The following is a 17,531-nucleotide window of genomic DNA, read 5'->3' as shown; positions in this document are numbered from 1 at the left end:
CAACACATCTTCAACCATCTCCCAAATTATGACTCATCTGCAGACAATTCAGGACAGTTGAATGGATGAATGAACACACAACAGCCGGAGAACAATGCACACAGCACTGATTGTGTGGCTCTCACAATGAGAGCTATGGGAGTGGAGAGCAGGGAGACATGAGTGTGGGCCAGAGCCATTGCAGAGGACGTCAGGGTTCTAAAGGCTCCAGAGAGAGGGGGGTCGTGATAAAAGGGGGGTGCCACCCAGATAACGATGGTGTGGATACCCATCTTCCGCTGTCCTGGTGGAGGCCTCTGGAAGGACAGGGAGGCCATAGCGTCTCCTCTTTGAAAGGGAGTCAGCTTTGGACGGACCTGAGTCCTGAGAAGGGGGTTCTGGACAGAAGGCTGGAGTGCAGACCATCCGAGGAGGGCTCGGCCTCCACGGTGTAGAGGTAGACCCTTGTCAGTCTCTTTACCTCCCTCTGCATAACAGCCCAACCACACAAGCAGCTTAACAAGTGCATGGTGAGTTGGGGAGACTGGTTCCATTAATGCCTTGGGCTGTTGGGCAGGGCTGATCTCATAAAAAATGCAGGTCTCTGCTTTACTTTCCTGCTTAAAACCCTTCAGCTTCATTTAACTGCAGCTCAACGTAGTGGTTGGATTCAGAAGCCAGATGGCCTGGCTCTGCTACCCACAGGATAGGGGATCCTGGGAGGTTAGTTAAGTGCATGGAGCTTCACTCTCCCCACTTGTAAGACAGGATAATGACCTAGCTCCAAGGTTGTTATCAGGATTCAATGAATTTATAATAGAAGGCACTTTGAACAGTGACATGTAACTGGCACTAGTGGTAAAGAACCTGTCTGCCAATGCAGGAGACCTAAGCAATACAGGTTCCATCCCTGGGTCTGGAAGTCCCCTGGAGAAGGGAATGGCAACACACTCTGGTACTCTTGCCTGGCAAATCCCAAGGATAGAGAAGCCTGGTGGGCTACAGTCCATAGGGCTGCGAAGAGACAGACATGACTGAAGCAGCTTTGCACACAGCACACTCATATATGTGTTTGTTAGATGAATACAATCAACTGTAAATCCTTAAGATAACTCACAAGGCCCCCAGTGATGCCACCCCAGTTGCTCTTCTGTCTGATCTGTTGCTTCACCTGTGCTTTGGCTTCTTCTGAGCTCTTCTCCTTCCATCCCCTCTTTCCTCACATCTTCACCTGGTTCATCTGTCACCTCCTGAGTCTGCAGAAATGACTGCCTCTCGGGGCTATCCTTGGGTTCCTCTCCCCTCTCAGCAATGCGAGCTCCCCCATCCTGTGCTCTGCAAGCAGGAAGCATGGGACATCACCTCCCCACCCCCTGCACCAGGAAGGTGGGGCTATATCTCTGTAACTTTGTCTCTGTAACTTGCCCACGTAGCCCCAGTGCCCAGCAGAGCACTTGGTGGCTAGACTGGGTACCAAGAGATGGACAACTAAAGAGACAAATCGATAAGCGCTGGAAGGAGGAATCACGGACAAGTGTACATCAGCCACAGGGCAGGGCGAACTGAGGATGAGGCTCAGGATGGCCTCGGGCTCTGGCCAGAGTCCAGACCCCAGCTGGAGGCACCTGTGACTCTCTGGGAGGGGCTAGAAGCCCCAGGGAACCCCTAGTGTCTCCCCCTTCCCTCCATCCTGTCCAGCTCATAGACAAACTCCCAGTTGCTCCTGAAGGATGGTGATTAAGAGAACCCAGTGAGGAAACTCAGGGATACAGTGAAGGACAGGGCAGCCTGGTGTGCTACAGTTCATGGGGTCACAGAGAGTCGGACACAGACTTGGTGACAAGTGAAGGAAGTGTTGCAGAGGGAAATCCCTTTTGAAAATGAATAACCCCCTGATTTATTTGAATAGTTTGTCTTCTGGATTTCCTTAAAACCCAGGTAAGAAATTTAAGGACATCATGGTGGTGGGGGGAGGTTTAGTCGCTCAGTTGTGTCCGACACTTTGCGACCCCATGGACTGTAGCCTGCCAGGCTCCTCTGTCCCTGGGATTCTCCAGGCAAGAATACTGGAGTGGGTTGCCATTTCCTTCTCCAGGGGATCTTCCCAACCCCAGGGATTGAACCCGGGTCTCCAGAATTGCAGGCAGATTCTTTACCGACTGAGCTATAAGGGAAGCCCCCAGGGACGTCATGTATCTAAACAAAATACATAAAAGCCTGTTCTATCAAAAGCCACCCCTGGAAGGAAGGAGCAGATGCTGCCTTGCTGTTTTTAATGGACCATGAAGTGCCTGGAGGCGGCCAGCATTCTAATCAATGTGAATGAGCTAATGATCCCCGGCGCTCTCCCTACTCCTGGTTCTGAAACTCAGAGATGTGCCAGTCAGACTGATGAGCCCAGGACCACTTTGAAGGGTCCTATAGCAGCTGAATCGCCGAAATGTGTTCAAACAGAATGTGGTAGCAGCAGCTGCTACAGCTGTCAAGCAAGCTTCCTGAAATAAAGGGGAAAAGGCAGCAACAGCCTGTTGCTCTTGAGCCAACGGATTTAGAACACGGGATCAAGTAAGATGAAAAAAAATTACAGGAAGTCGGTGAAATGAGAACTTGGCTCACTGGGCCAAAGTAGGCAGTCTGGGGTCTTGGACAGAAAATTTCAGCTACCACACAGGCAGTCTCTGAAGGGTTAGGGATTGGGGGGCTGATGCTGAAGCTCAGCCAGGATGTGATGATGAGGGGGCAGGAATCTGGCAGCCCCTCTGCTCTCAGAAGTCAGGCCAACCCAGACGGAGTCATGAGGGGGCCACCAGGGTCCTTGGAGCCTCCGCACATAAAAGCACATTTAGTCACAAGGCCAAGAGGTGCTCAGAAAATGCATGCTTCCCTTTCCCTTCCTGAAGACCAGGGATGCAGTTTGGTCAAGGTTAATTTCTGAATCAGAGTCCTTAGTCGTAAACAACAAAAACTGATTCTGACTTAAATGTAAGACCGTTACTCCTTACCAGTTGTGAAGAAAGCTGGGGAACCAGCCAGTCAGCCAAGATGGGCGGGCACTGGGACAGTGTGCAGTCAGAACCATGGCCAAAATTTCACCGCAGACCTCAGCCAGAGGGATTCCCGTTGCTTCTGCAGCTGGGCCCCAGACCTTGGTCGGTCCCTACTGCACTGACTCCATGGGCACCAGACCCTGGACCCTGGATGCTGGGTTCATCCTCATAGAAATCCCAAGGCAGCTTTACCACTGCTCCCAGAAAGAACTCGCCACAGGCCCTGCTTCTTTGAGCCACTCACCTGAGATTCAAAATCACATTGTGGGGTTGTCTGGCCAGGCCTGAGTTAAGTGCTGTGTCATGCTACAAGACAAACTAGGAGGTTGGTATCTCAAGTATACAGCTTCCAAAGAGGAAAGTGGGCTATGCCTCCACCTCCCCTCCCCCATAAGATTCATAAAGTGAAGAATTCCTCCAACAAAAGAAGAGGTTTCAATGCTGGGTGGCTCCCAAAATAGCCCAGTTGCTTGCAATTACACTGGAGATTCAGGGCCACATGGCGAAGAAAAGCAAAAACTGTTGCGGGAGGGGGGCTGGTACATGAAATTAGGAGCCTGAGAGAAGCTTGAGCCTGCAGGGGTCTCATCTTTCTTTCTCTTGAAAAATAGAGGCGGGAGTTGCTTTGCTGTCATCATTACCCCTACCTGGAAGGCTTGTCCCCATTCCAGCTTGACCTCCTCCCAGATCCACAAAGATCTCTCTCTGGTCCAAGATGCTATTTTACCTCTAGATTGCATCATACTTTTTAGAAATGAATCACTTCATTTATATATGACTTGTAAAGCTCCTCTAGGATGGATACAAAAATCTTATTCATTTAATAGTCAACAAACATTTATTGAGTGTCTATGAGGCTTTGGGGAGCCTGAGGGGACAAAGGCAGGGCCTGTGCCTTAGAAAAGAAGGTCATTTCTGGTGCAGACGTGGAGGTGTGAGGCCTCCTGACCTGATTTAAATGGATCTCAAGGATTAAAATGTTCTTGGCCATTTTGGGGGTGGGGGTAAGTAGTGCCTCCTTCCAGAGAGAAGGAACAAGGTAGACAGAGGCAAGGAGTCGTGAGAAGTTGTGGTGTGTCTGGGAAACAGAGTGGGTGGTATGTGGGACATGTGCGACCCAGCAAGGGAGAGGGGGATACGGTTGCCAATGAAGAGGGACCACATTCTGAGAAGCCTTGAATGTCTTTCTCAGGAAGGGGGCCGGTATCCTGAGACATCAGGGATCATCTGATACTCTTTTCTTTTATTCTGATAATTCATATTTATATAACATAAAATTGACCATTTTAACCATTTTGAAATTTAGGTTTCATTGGCATTAAGCACACTCACATCGCTGTGCGCCAGCTGCCACCGTCCATCTCCAGAACTTTCTGATCTTCCCAAACTGAAACTCTGTGCCCAATCGACAACAACTCCACATTCTGCCTCCCCTGACCCCCAGCCCAGGCAACTCCCATCTACTTCCTGTCTATGTCATCAGATACTTTTATTTATTTGTTTTTAAATATTTATTTATTTGGCTGTGTTGGGTCTTTGGGGTGGCACATGGGATCTTTAGTTGTGGCATGCAGACTCTTAGTTGCCGCACGTGTGATCTAGTACCCCGACCAGGGATCGAACGCCAGGCACCTTGTATTGGGATCATGGAGTCTCAGCCAGTGGACCACCAGGGACGTCCCTCATCAAATACTTCTAAGCAAGAGAATGAACTGATGGAATTTTCTGGAAGGATCCCTCTGCCTATGATATGAAAGATGGCTTAGAAGACTTAAGGTAGGAAGTAGCTGCAGAAAACTCCAGAAGAACCAAGAAGGCTGAATGGAGGCAATGCAATGGTGGCCAGACAGGCCGGGAAGACTAAATTTCAGAGATATTGATTAGATGTAGGAGTTGATTACGCCAAGGCATCTTTTTCTACTTTATGCTCTCTATATTGACCCCCACACCCCTTCCTGTGTGAGGAAGAGAGAGGATTTATGATCCTATAAAATTGATTTTTAAATAGCCCCTCTGACCCTATTGGCTCACAAATATTTCAAAATTACAGCCCATGTAGATGGTGGAGTATGTTCCCACATCATTACAGTAGGATACGTGCTGTGACTTTGGAATAGATTTGATCACTGCACACTTTGATCGATTTTATTAAAGAGAAATAATTTACAAGAATAGTTTGTGATCATTAAATGTTCAGTGGCAATTCAGAATGGTTTCTGTGCTACGAAAAATGATCCGAAGCTTGCGTTCAAAAGACAGCTGACTACTCATAGAGTCTGGAGTGGATCTCAGAAAAAACCTGGATTCCAGCCCAGCTCTGCCATTCACCAGCAGTGTGGCCCTGGGCAATTTGCTTAACCTCTTTGCATTTCTGTGTCCTCTTTAGTAAAGTGGTTGTTGATTAAATGAGCTGATTCCTATAAAGCACAGCAGCGTCTGCCCTACAGTAAGTGCTTGGTTTGTGTGGCTATTGCTATGGCCGGAATGGTGGTGATGATGGTCAGCATCATCGCTTCTGAGGCCTCTTGCAGTGCTGAAACCCTGTGCGTGGCAGCTAGCTGTTCTTGGACGGAGATGGAATTGTCCATTCCCTGTGGTTCTGAAAGGAAGGACTTGCCCGCTCGCTGCAGGGTCTCCCTCCCTCCCTGAAAACTCGGCCTTAGCTGTTCTGCAGGAGAAAGCATTGCACATGATGCGTCTGCCAGCCTCACTCTCCAGCTTCTCACTTCTCCCAACACGCTCTGGTTCCAGTCACCCTGCCCAGGTCTTCTTTAGCAGCTGAGATATTTCCTTTCTGGTCCGGACGATGTCTGTATCCCCTGCCAGGTCTGGGAGCATAGGAGGTGGAGGACTCAGGCCCTCCTCGCTCTGCTGTCTTGGACCACAGCTGGATGTCTCTCCCCACAGATCAGCTGTCCTGCCGGTCCTTTCTCAGAGTCTGCACACAGCCTCTCTCTGCCTTCCTTGGCTCTTGGAACTCCCCTTTGGTGCCCTTTTGAAAGGTGTATCCTGGTCACAGAAACTCATCTAAAGCCTTGGACGATGGGGCTTTGAGCTCTGAGCCTGCTGATGGTATGTGAGCAGGTGCAAGACTGCTTCAGGACAAAGCAGGGGACAGTGTGAACTCTGCTGAATGAGAAGATACTGGCGAGACAATGGATGAGACATGAGCTGGAGGCAGCTTTGAATCTCACAACAATAGGCAATGGCTTCAGTCTTGTCTGTGCACATAGGATTGAGCTCTTTGCCTGAGGGAGACCTGTGCCTTCTTCTTCATGGTGTATAGTTTCAGATCATTTGTTTCATAGGCAAGATCCACAGGGTTGGGCATGTACCTAACTGACTGATTGATTAGAGAACCAAACATTTGTTGATGGAAAAAGCTTTAAGGTGTTTTAAAAAAAAAATTTCTCCTTGAGGTTAAACATCACAGATCTGAAAGTACTTTGGTTATGAGGCTTCAGGTTCTATATCCCCATATGTAGTTTAGTTTTCAGATCTTTACATCTCTCGGGGTCTTTAAAAAGTACTTTGTTGTTCACTATGTGCTTTGGTATTTCCCCAACTTGAGGGTAGAGGCAGTGTTTATCTCTCTCCCTGCACATAGAAGGTATTCAATAAATATTAATCTCAGGAATCTTTTATCGCAAAAATTATTCATTCCAGACAGTTTAACTTAGACTCTCCTTCATGTGGTCCCGGCCACAATCTGAGTCTTTGATTCAAGCACGTGAGACACCATAAGTGTTCACTGGCATTCTCCTTGATTCCAAGGTAGCTGACTAATGGTTGGGGATATGGTTCAGGTATTAAAGGGATCAACGCTTCATCAGAAGCCCTTTTTACACCTGCCTTCACTTTGTAACCATTTCCGTGGTTTCTGATGATAGCAAGTATTTGTCTACTGTTTCTGATGCAAGATTCTAGGCTCCTGACAAGCTTTCCAGAAAAGTTCAGGCAGGAAAACCACGACACTTTCCAGAGTTCTTTTAAGGTGAATTTCATCATGGGCCAGAATTTGGGGAACAAAGACCTATTCTCCTGGTTTGTAAGGAAGAATATCTCCAACAAACAGGAGTTCCTTCCAACTCTGCTTTGTTGAGTCTGACTTGAACACCGCTTCACTTAGACCAGGGCCCTCACTGTTGCTGGGAGGAGCTTCAGTGAGCCTCTCTCTGAGGTCACCACCTTGGAACCCTGAGGTTACAGCAGGTCACATGGGGCCAATCTCAGTGTGTGTGTGTGCTGCAGGATAACGGTGTAGGTTATGGACCTACTGAAGCACGTCTGTCCCCAGGAGTAAGTAGTTGTGGTGTCTAAGCCTTCCGAGCTTCCCAGGTGGCACAGCGGTCAAGAATTCACTGGCCACTTTTCCGGTAAGCGGCCTGAGCTGACCCCTAAAAATGGTGCGCTATTCACTCGACCCAGAAAACCCCACAAAATCATGCAAATCAAGAGGTTCAAATCTTCGTGTTCACTTTAAGAATGCTCGTGAAACTGCCCAGGCTATAAAGGGTATGCATATTCGAAAAGCCACCAAGTATCTGAAAGATGTCACTTTAAAGAAGCAATGTGTGTCATTCCGTCGTTACAATGGTGGAGTTGGTAGATGTGCTCGACGCAGGGTCGGTGGCCCAAAAAAAGTGCTGAATTTTCACTACACATGCTCAAAAATGCAGAGAGTAATGCTGAGCTTAAGGGCTTAGATGTAGATTCTCTGGTTATTGAGCACATCCAAGTGAACAAAGCCCCCAAGATGCGGCGCAGGACAGTCGGATCAACCCCTACATGAGCTCTCCCTGCCACATTGAGATGATCCTTACTGAAAAAGAACAGATTGTTCCTAAACCAGAAAAGGAGGTTGCACAGAAGAAAAAGATATCCCAGAAGAAACTGAAGAAACAAAAACTTATGGCCTGGGAATAAATGCCGCAGAAAATAAATGCAAATAAAAGTAAAAAAAAAAAAAAAGAATTCACTGGCCAATGTGGGAGGCACAGAAGACTTGAGATTGATCCCTGGGTTGGGAAGATCCCCTGGAGTAGGAAATGGCAACCCACTCCAGTATTCTTGCCTGGGAAATCCCATGGACAGAGGAGTTTGGCTACCAGAGTAACCCGCCAGACTCCTCTGTCCATGGGGTCATAAAGAGTCAGACACGACTGAGCATGCACACATGCTAAGCCTCCCAAATGCCCCTTGTTGCTCCAGCTCCTCTTTGGGACTCTACAGATTCCCCCATACCTCTATCCAGCCACCCCTTGCTCAGCCCTGGGAGTGGGGTGGGGAGAGGGATCCAGCCTGGCAGCTAAGGGGACCCTGACATGCTGGCTGGCTAAATACTTTGGATACCATTCCTGGGCAATGTGGTTTGATTCCAGTGCATCAGAGAGCTGCATTCGTGAGTTCACAGCAGTGGAAACTGTGCGTTAAAATTGCTTTAGGAGAGCGAAGTTGGCTGCTGCTGTGGGCTAATCCTTAGAGATGGGCTAGCAGCAGGGTGAGGACCTATTCAATGCTTGAGTCGTGTCTGTGAGAAGCCGTGGCTCTAGCTGTAGAGAACTGAGAATCTGCGGCAGAAATGATTAGGGAAATGGAGAGAAAAGAGAACGATGCTCCCTCATTTAAACCTCTCTACAGCTCTCCATCCCCTAGGATAAACCAAGCCCCTGGGCGTGTAGCATCAAGCCCCTGGTCCTGGTCCTTGCCTCCTCTACCCTCACTTCTAGCCAGCCTGCTGCCCTCAGCCACCCCCCACCCAGCATTTAAAGGGTGGGGAGAACATAACCGAGGGTTTCAATCAAATACAGAGCAGAGAGATGAGAGATGGGGCTGAAAGGGAGGTAGGAGTGAGTACATGAGAGGCATACACAGATTTTATATTTACAGAGAGATCTATGAGTTATGTGTTACAGTAACTTGTCATTAATTGAGCTCTTTCTATATGCAAGATATTTATCTTCTGATCTTCGTGGCAATCCTCATATACTTCCATTACTATCTAGTGGGGATGTCATAGACACCACACAGTCTAGATCCATTTTATAGATGAGGACACCGAACTCAGACTAGTTAATGTGACGTTTGAGAGCTTCCAATTAATGGCAGCAGCAAGACTAGAACTCAGCTCTCCACATTTCCTAGTGTTGGGTCCCAGTCCCTCAGCTCACTTGTGCAAAGCAAGCCCTTGAGAACTGACACAGCTCCTTGTTTATTCAGGAATGAAATGGGCGATGAAAGGATACTCAGGATGAAGCAATCAGGATCTTATCTGAAGCTCAGAAAGTAAGTGGAACCCATGACTTGTTTTTCTTTCCTTCTTTCTTTTAAAAATAATTTTATTTATTTATTTTTTTTACTGTACTGGGTCTTCATTGCTATGCAGGCTTTTTCTCTAATTTTGGCAAGTAGGGGCTACTCCCCAGTTGTGGTGTGCAGGCTTCTCACTGCAGTGCCTTTTTTTGTTTAAGAGCATGGCCTCTAGGTGCATGGGCTTCAGTAGTTTCGGCTCTCAGGCTCTAGAGCACAGGTTCAATAGCTTTGGTGCACAGGCTCACTTGCTCTGCAGCATATGGGATCTTCCTGGACCAGGGATTGAACCCACGTCTCCTGCATTGGCAGGAGGATTCTTTACCCATGAGCCACCAGGGAAGTCCCCCATGGCTGGTTGAACAGATTTCCACTGCATAAGCATAATTTTTAGTTTGAAAAAAAAAATTAGTTAGAAGCACCAAGACTCCTTCCAGGCATCTTCCAAAGTCCAATTCCGAGGCCTCCCGTCATCGGCTTGATCGTGGGGTCAGTTTGCACACAATCCACCTGCAGGGCATTGATTCCTCTCCCAAGTCTCCTGCTGACCTCACCGTCATGAGTGTGCTGCTTCAGGCCAGCTCCGGTTCTTGTTCAAAGTCACCCTCAGACACCATCGATCCCATCAGCATTCTTTTCAGGCTGCAGGCTTATTGGTCTGCAGAGAAAGCAAATATTGGAGGATTAGAAGCTGTGTGCTCCTGGCTTTTCTGGAAAGTGCTGGGCCCTGCCCCTGGTGGGGTTTGCAGAGATACAAGGAAGGGGCAGATGGAGGCTGACAGTTGGGCAGAGCTGGTGAGAAGGCCTTGCCTGTGTGAGTGGTCTCCGGATGACAGCTTCAGCCCTTAGAGCCTCCTTGGCTACTGTCACATGAGTCCTCCCCGGCAGTCCAAGGTTGTAACTGTACTTTCCTGCCCCTGGTTCATTCCTCTCTACTCCTACCCCAATACAGGAGCCATCTTTTTAACTGGAGCTCAATGAGCACCTCTTGGCACTGGTCTCAGATGTTGACTTTTGGGCATCCTAGTTGTGGGAGGCTGTGGGCTGTGCCCAGGCTGGGTGTCAGACAGGCAAAATGCAAATCTTTGCTCTACCGGAATGCTAGCTGTGTGACTTTGAGAAAAGTTGCCTGCCTTTTTTGAGCCTTTATTTCTGAAATAGGTGTAGACTCAATATCCAACATGGTAGCTGCTAATCTCATGAATGGGTTTCCTGATGGCTCAGCAGGTGACGAATCCACCTGCACGCCAGGAGACATGGGTTCAGTCCCTGGTCTGGGAAGATCCCTTGGAGGAGGTCATGGCAACCCACTCCGGTATTCTTGCTGGGAAAATCCCTCGGGAGGAGGAACCTGGTGGGCTACAGTCCATGGGATTGCAGAGAGTTGGACATGACTGAAGCACCTGAGTGCCGCATAGCACACAGCACAACCTCATGAGCACTCGAGATGTGGCTGGCTCAAACTGAGATGTGCTGAGAGTGTAAAATACACACAGGATTTCCTCCTCTGCCACATCCACAGTGACTGGAGATGCTGATGGGAGGGCTATTTTTCTTGCCCCAAGGAAGCCTGGGATGGATGCCTGCATAGCTCTGGAGAGGCGTTTATGGAAGGCCCTCCTCCCTACCAGTCACATCTATGGGGGCACCAGAAGTCTGGGAGGCCAAGTGCATACTGTGGCTGGTAGCCTCTTGGGGCCCAACCTTGCTTGTACCCGGCATGCCTGTGGCATGGTATGAGAGAGAACATTCCATCTCCCATACTCGTCATGGGTTGGGGGTGCCACACTGGGGAACAATGAGCTGTAGATGGTGCCAATGGAGTTTCTGGTTCTGGCACTTCCACCCACTGCCTGGGGCACCTTGGATAGGTACTCCTTCCAAACCTAAACTTCCTCATTTCTGAATTAGACTGGCCTCCCCAGGGATGTTGCTAAGTGATCTCCAGGCCTTTTTTATTTTTTTCTCCCTCCACTAGATGTTCCCTGGATTATAGATTCATCATTCCAATCTCTGCCTTTGTTTTCACATGGCCATCTTTTCCCTGTGTGTCTGTCTTGACACGACATTCTTCTCTCTTATAAAGACACCCATCATAGTGGATTAAGGACTCATCCTAGTCCAGTAGGACCTCATTTAATTAATTACATCTGCAAAGACCTTATTTCCAATTAAAGTCACATCCTGAGGTGCTGGGGTATAGGATTTCAACATATCTTTTAGGAGGACATGATTCAACCCATAACGCTGAAGCTGAGGCTCCAATCCTGTGGCCACCTGATACAAAGAGCCCACTCATTGGAAAAGATCCTGATGCTGGGAAAGATTGAGGGCAGGAGGAGAAGGGGGCGACAGAGGATGAGATGGTTGGATGGCATAACTGACTCGATGGACATGAGTCTGAGCAAGCTCTAGGAGATGGTGATGGACAGGGAAGCCTGGTGTGTTGTGGTTAATGGGGTTGCAAAGAGTTGGATACGACTTAGCGGCTGAACAATCCAACCCAGAACTTACCAGGAGGAGCTGAAATCAAGGTCTGTTCTTTGCTCCCTTGTTTGGCTACTTCCCTCTACTGAAAGTCACATCTTTCTCTCCTGTCAGCTAGTCTGTCTAGGTTCTGATAATCATTCTTCCCCTTTGCCTTGGAACTGCATCCATCTCTTGTTGATTGCCCTAATCCCTTGCCCATTACTTTGTAAATAGTTCTCAAGTAAGCTCTCCTTCAATTTCCTAATCTGTACATCTGTTTCCTGAAATAGTCTTACTACCCATCTACCTATCTATCCATTCATCATCCATCCATTCACCCATCCATCCACCCACTCACTCATCCATCCATCCACCCATCCATCCATTCACCCACCTACCCACCCACTCTTCCTCCTATCCATCCACCCACTCCATCTTTCTGCATAGCACACAGTTCATTGTGGATGCTCAACATATTCAGCAAACACTGAGCCTTAGCTCTTTGGAAAGTGCCAGATCCTGTGCCAGGAATGTAGTAAGTAAACCACAGTCCCTATTCTCCGGAAGCTGGTGATACAGTCCAGGGATAAGAATATAACATACAGACCGTATTTCCTAATAGTTATCTGCATCTAGCAGGGGTGGAGGGAGCATAGAGGGGGAAAAAATGCCTGGAGAATTACTCAGCAGGATGAGGAGACAACTGAGGAGGTACATTCTGGGCTCTGTTGTTTTTAAATTTTGGAGCAGTTTGGGTCTGAAATTTTCTGTTTGTCTTCTAAGAGACAGAGAGAGCTCAGAGTTGATCATCAACATCTCCCTCTGAAAGAGGCTTCCAGATGGCCAGCTGTCCCCTGACCATGTCCTCGGAGGACTGCTCTCCCTTGGGCCCCTGAGGCAGCTCTCTCTTTGTTCTTGGGAGGCAATTTCTGAGAACAAACACAGGAACAAGGGAAAGGGGTGCAGCCAGAGCAATTTGGATTCACGGTGAAGCTCCTACAATGGCTTCTTTGAACAGGCCCTGTGTAACCTGAAAGGGGCTGAGCGGGTGGGAGAGCGTCATAGAAGCCCACCAAGGAGCTGAGCCTCCTCCAAGGATGAGTCAAGTTGAGTCAATTCAGCGGGCCTCAGCTGAGTCCCTGGAACAAGTGATTCATCCTTTCAGGCTTGGAAATACAAAGATAAGGTCCCAGCCTGCCCCCCACAACCCCATCATCTAGCTGTAATGAGTGATGCCCAGTGGGGTCCGGGAGACGTCCCCAAGGTCATACAGCCATCAGCAGGTGGTAGTTTTGAGATAGGAAATCGAAATTTGTTGGATAAATATATAATGAGTGCTGATAATGTGCCTGACATTGTCTGGTTTCTCGGTGCACTGGACAACAGGCAGAGAAGGCCTCTAATTCTGGAGGCCTTTCCTTTTTGGGGGCAAAAGGGGAAGGCTGTCGGAGGAGGGGATCTAAGAAGATCGTGTGACTTCACCCTCCACAGGCTTCAAAAACTGCCAAGGACTGAGTTGGGCGTGAGCTCCTGGGTTCAGTACTTAGAAGGGACTCTGTGAACTGCAGAATTTAATTGATTCTACTCTCAAGAGGAGGCCCTACACAAATAAAGATGTAGGGGACAGTCAGCATTCAAAACGTTTTACAGTATGTGTTAATACATGATATTTGCTTTTCTCTTTCTGACTTACTTCACTGCAAAAAAAAAAAAAAAAGAGAGAGAGAGAGAGTGAGAAATACTTAAAAAAAAAAAAAGTTACAGTAACAAGCAATCAGCAGAACTGCCCAGTGACAAGGCTTCTCCCTCACCCCTCTCTTCCTGTCTGTCTCTATGGTGACCATTACTAGGACTGGTCAAGGTCAAATGTGGTCAGTCAAACAGCAATACTCCCAGGGACTCCAGCAGCTGCATCTTGAGTTAAACGATGGTGTGAAGGGCTTTTGTATTTCACATTATGAATTTCTTTGCACGATGGCAAAGTCTTTTGTTATGGCACATATGATAAAAACATTAAACACATTTTTTTTTTAAGAAAGAAAAATAAACCGCCCCTTGGCCACAGGACTGACTTAATTTTCACATTTCCCTTCCAGCTTTTGTCTATATGCAGCGTTTTTATACTCGTTGGTAATCACAGTGGACAGAGAATTTTGTATTCTGCTTACAAAGCCTTTTTTTCCCTAAAAGCATTTGTTCCTTCATATAGATGCTGTACTTGAGGCCAATCTTTGTTGGCACATCAGTTTTCCTCTTAGGAGCATGAACGCGTCACTGAAATGACGATAAGAGATGTTTTCCTCACTTGATTGGGTGTCTGTGAAATGCTTTGTTGTTCAGAGTTTTACAGACAAAGGAGTTGACACAAGAACAGAACAAAACATACTTTTCTTACAGATTATTTGTGTTGTTATCTAAATGGGGTGTTCTCTCTGTGTGGGAGAAAATTTCCCATGTAAATTGAGTAGACACAGCATTGGTGGTGTAGCCTGAGATACCAGGCTTGGGACCCTCGCTAGCTGTATGACCTTGGGTCACTTATCTAATTCTCTGGTCCTCAGCATCTATCTCTGCACAGCGAGGACTGTAGCATCTATCTCATCGGGCCAGGGAGAGGATTCCATGAGATACAGGCTGGGCTTTGACCCTTAGAGTGTATAGTCTATGTATGTGTCTGCGTTAACTATATGTTTCCTGTGTGATGCTGGGATTGACCTTGAGCAAGCTTCTTTGAGCCTCTGTACATAAGTGAAAAGGGAAAACAGAAGTCCCAGTGAGACTAGACAAAATAATGAAAACAAGAGTGCTTTGTTATTTAAGATATGTCTGTCCATCAGCCCAGCTGTCACTCCGCCATCTTCCTGTGTCTCTTTCCCCTGGTTCTAGGATTTTCTAAGTTATGTCCCACAACCAGAACCAGAGCCAGAAGCTTCCAGGGACTCCCTGCCTGGGCCTAGCTCCAAGCCCGGGGGCTAAGTGCCGTGTACACCAACTCTTCACTCAGTCACCCTGCACTGCTCAGCCTCCAGGGCCCAGTTCCCTGGGAGCTTGAGCAGAGATGCTGAGGACTCCATCAGGAGTTAGCCTTCCCTGAACAGCAGCAAACGGGCATCGAGTGGGGGTCCCGGGACCAGGATAGGATGGCCCAGGCTCTCGCAGGGTGGGTGGGGGAGGCACTGGCGGCAGCTCTGGTAGGAACACCCTGCAAGCGCTGGTGGCAAGTCATCGGTCCTCCCTCCTTCCTTATCTGACCCTTTCACTTTCTTTCCTCCTCTCCTCTGCCCCATGTTCTTCCTTGGTTTCACAATCCTGATTATCTCCGAGTCCCACTGATATAGCCAGCCTCCTCCTCTGCCAACTGCAGCTCCGGGGCGGGACATGGTCCCCTCCCCAGTTCTCAACATTCATTTTGAAAACTTTTAGAACAAAGCAAAATCAACAATTAGGTTTTGAGCCACCTCTCTTGCAAGATAAACTTTTCAAATGAACTGCTTCTGCTAGGAAAGGAAACCAGGGGGAAAAACCATTTACAGATGATCTCAGACTTTGACGTGAGAACCAGCCATCTGACCTCGGTTCCCGGATGGGGTGACTTGGGAAGGGTGAGGGTGAAACGGGCAGGCACCTGGTCACACACACCCCGGCCCCTTCCCCTGAACTTGCCTTCCTCCTCACCTCTATAGAACCCGCAGAGGCTAGCCAAGGCCGTCCCATCCACCGTGGGTGCTAGTGACTTTCCTTTTTTCAAGTTTTCATATTGAAGTGCCACTCGGCACGCTTCTGACGGCTGGTCCTTTGTGAAGGGTTCCCAAAATACCACCTGCTCTCTCTCTGTTCAACCTCTAACCACCCAGTTCTGCTTTTTCTAGGAGTTCTTGAAACACTAAATAAAACTCTTTGTGTTTATTAGCTAGCAGAATGTACAGATATCTTAAAAGTCAGAAATCAGATAGTTTTTTTTTTTCTTTCTCAAACAGGGCTTTAGAGGGAACGTTTTACTGCAGTCAGTTCAGTAATGGGCTCCCAGCTGGTGGAAGGTATGGCAGTCTATACCTTGTCTCTCTTTCCCAGGTAACTGAAATCCGGTGCTGCTCAAGGGCTTCCCGTGGGTATCCCTAAAATAAGAAACACTTCTTCCCTCTTCTCACACTCACACCAACATTTCTGACACCAGATGTGCCACCAACAACTTCTCCACCTCCCTGGAAAATCAACCCTGAATATTTGTTGGAAGAACTGATGCTGATGCTCCAAAACTTTGATCACCTGATGTGAAGAGCAGACTCACTGGAAAAGACCGTGGTGCTGGGAAAGAGTGAAGGCAGGAGGAGAAAGGGATGACAGAGGATGAGATGGTTGGATGGCATCACCGACTCAATGGATATGAGTTTGAGAAAACTCTGGGAGATAGGGAAGGGCGGGGAGGCCTGGTATGCTGTGTGCACGTGGTCACAAAGAGTCGGACATGACTTAGTGCCTGAGCAATAACTGGACACCAAGTGGGTGTCCTGCAGTGCAATTCTGACACTGACTCCCTGAAGGTATCACTGACACCAGAGGTTAAGAGCTCAATATACAAGATTGCCCCCACTTCAGATGTCAGTGGCGAGGTACCCATACTTCTGTTTGATTTTGCTACAAGCTGAGGTCCCTACAACCCCCTCTCCAGGTTCAATAACGTGCTCTAACAGCTCACAGAACTCAGAGAGATGTGTACCTGTGTGATTATTACACAATAAAGGACACAGATGAACAGATAGAAGAAGAGGTACCTAGGGAGAGATCTGGAAGGGTCCCAAGTGCGGGAGCTTCTGTCTCCGTGGAGTTGGGGTACATCATCCCCTCAACACATGGAGGTGCTTACCAACCTAGAAGTTTTCTGAGTCACACGGTTTAGGGATTTTTATGGATGCTTACCATGTATTAATAGGAATGATTATTTATTCCTATACTCACTCTTGGTCCCCTTCTCTTCTCTGGAGGATGAGGGTGGGGTTGAAGGTTCCCAAGCATGGTTGGGTCTTTCTGGTTATCAACCCCCTTCTTGATGCTATCCTGGAGCCACCAACAGCCACCTCATTAGAACAAAGGATGCTCCTGTCACCCAGAAAATTCTAAGGGACTAAGGAGCTCTATGTCAGGAACTGGGAACTGAGACTAATATATATATATATATTTATTTCACCATTACCCATGTAGAAGTGAATGAGTCACTGCTACAGAGTGACCATCTATGGCTGTCCCGTGTTGTCACTGAACTCCTGAATATGCATGCATTGTTGCAGTGCTTCACTTCCTTTAACTCACACAGGGTAGAGATTGTTCCAGTCACTTTGGACATGCAGAAAAGCTACTCAGTAAATGAACAGTGGATAGATCAATGCTTCTCTGAGGCTATTATTGCTTTCCTTCTTTCTTTCTAAATTTAACACTGGTTTATAGACTTTTTCTTTACACAAGACTAGAGAGATTGCACATTAACCACCATATACCTATCACCCAGCTTCAGTAATTATCATTTTGCTACTGCTGTTTCATCCACATTCCCACCAACACTCTTTTTGCTTGAGTATTTTACAGCAGACCTCAATCATCATATGGTTTCAACCATAAAGACTTCAGTATAGATTCCAAATAGGAAAAGGCTTACACAAACTCAGCTACATGCCACTGGTTGTTAACAAAAATTAACAACAGTCCCTTAATATCATCTTAGTACTGAGGCCA

At 47.7% G+C, this 17,531-nt stretch overlaps 1 long non-coding RNA gene across 1 annotated transcript; it reads left to right on the top strand.

Annotated features, from left to right (window-relative positions):
- Window positions 1-314: 314 nt before the first annotated feature.
- On the top strand, window positions 315-15,984 carry LOC122442660. Its single transcript, XR_006269692.1, has 3 exons — window positions 315-509; window positions 9,246-9,311; window positions 15,876-15,984. It is a non-coding gene; the product is annotated as an uncharacterized LOC122442660 (long non-coding RNA).
- The last annotated feature ends 1,547 nt before the right edge of the window (window positions 15,985-17,531 follow it).

This window comes from Cervus canadensis, chromosome 5 (genome assembly GCF_019320065.1).
Source record: "Cervus canadensis isolate Bull #8, Minnesota chromosome 5, ASM1932006v1, whole genome shotgun sequence".
Lineage (NCBI taxonomy): Eukaryota > Metazoa > Chordata > Mammalia > Artiodactyla > Cervidae > Cervus > Cervus canadensis.
The sequence above is the reverse complement of the archived record's forward strand: the minus strand, read 5'-3'. Positions and strand labels throughout refer to the sequence as shown.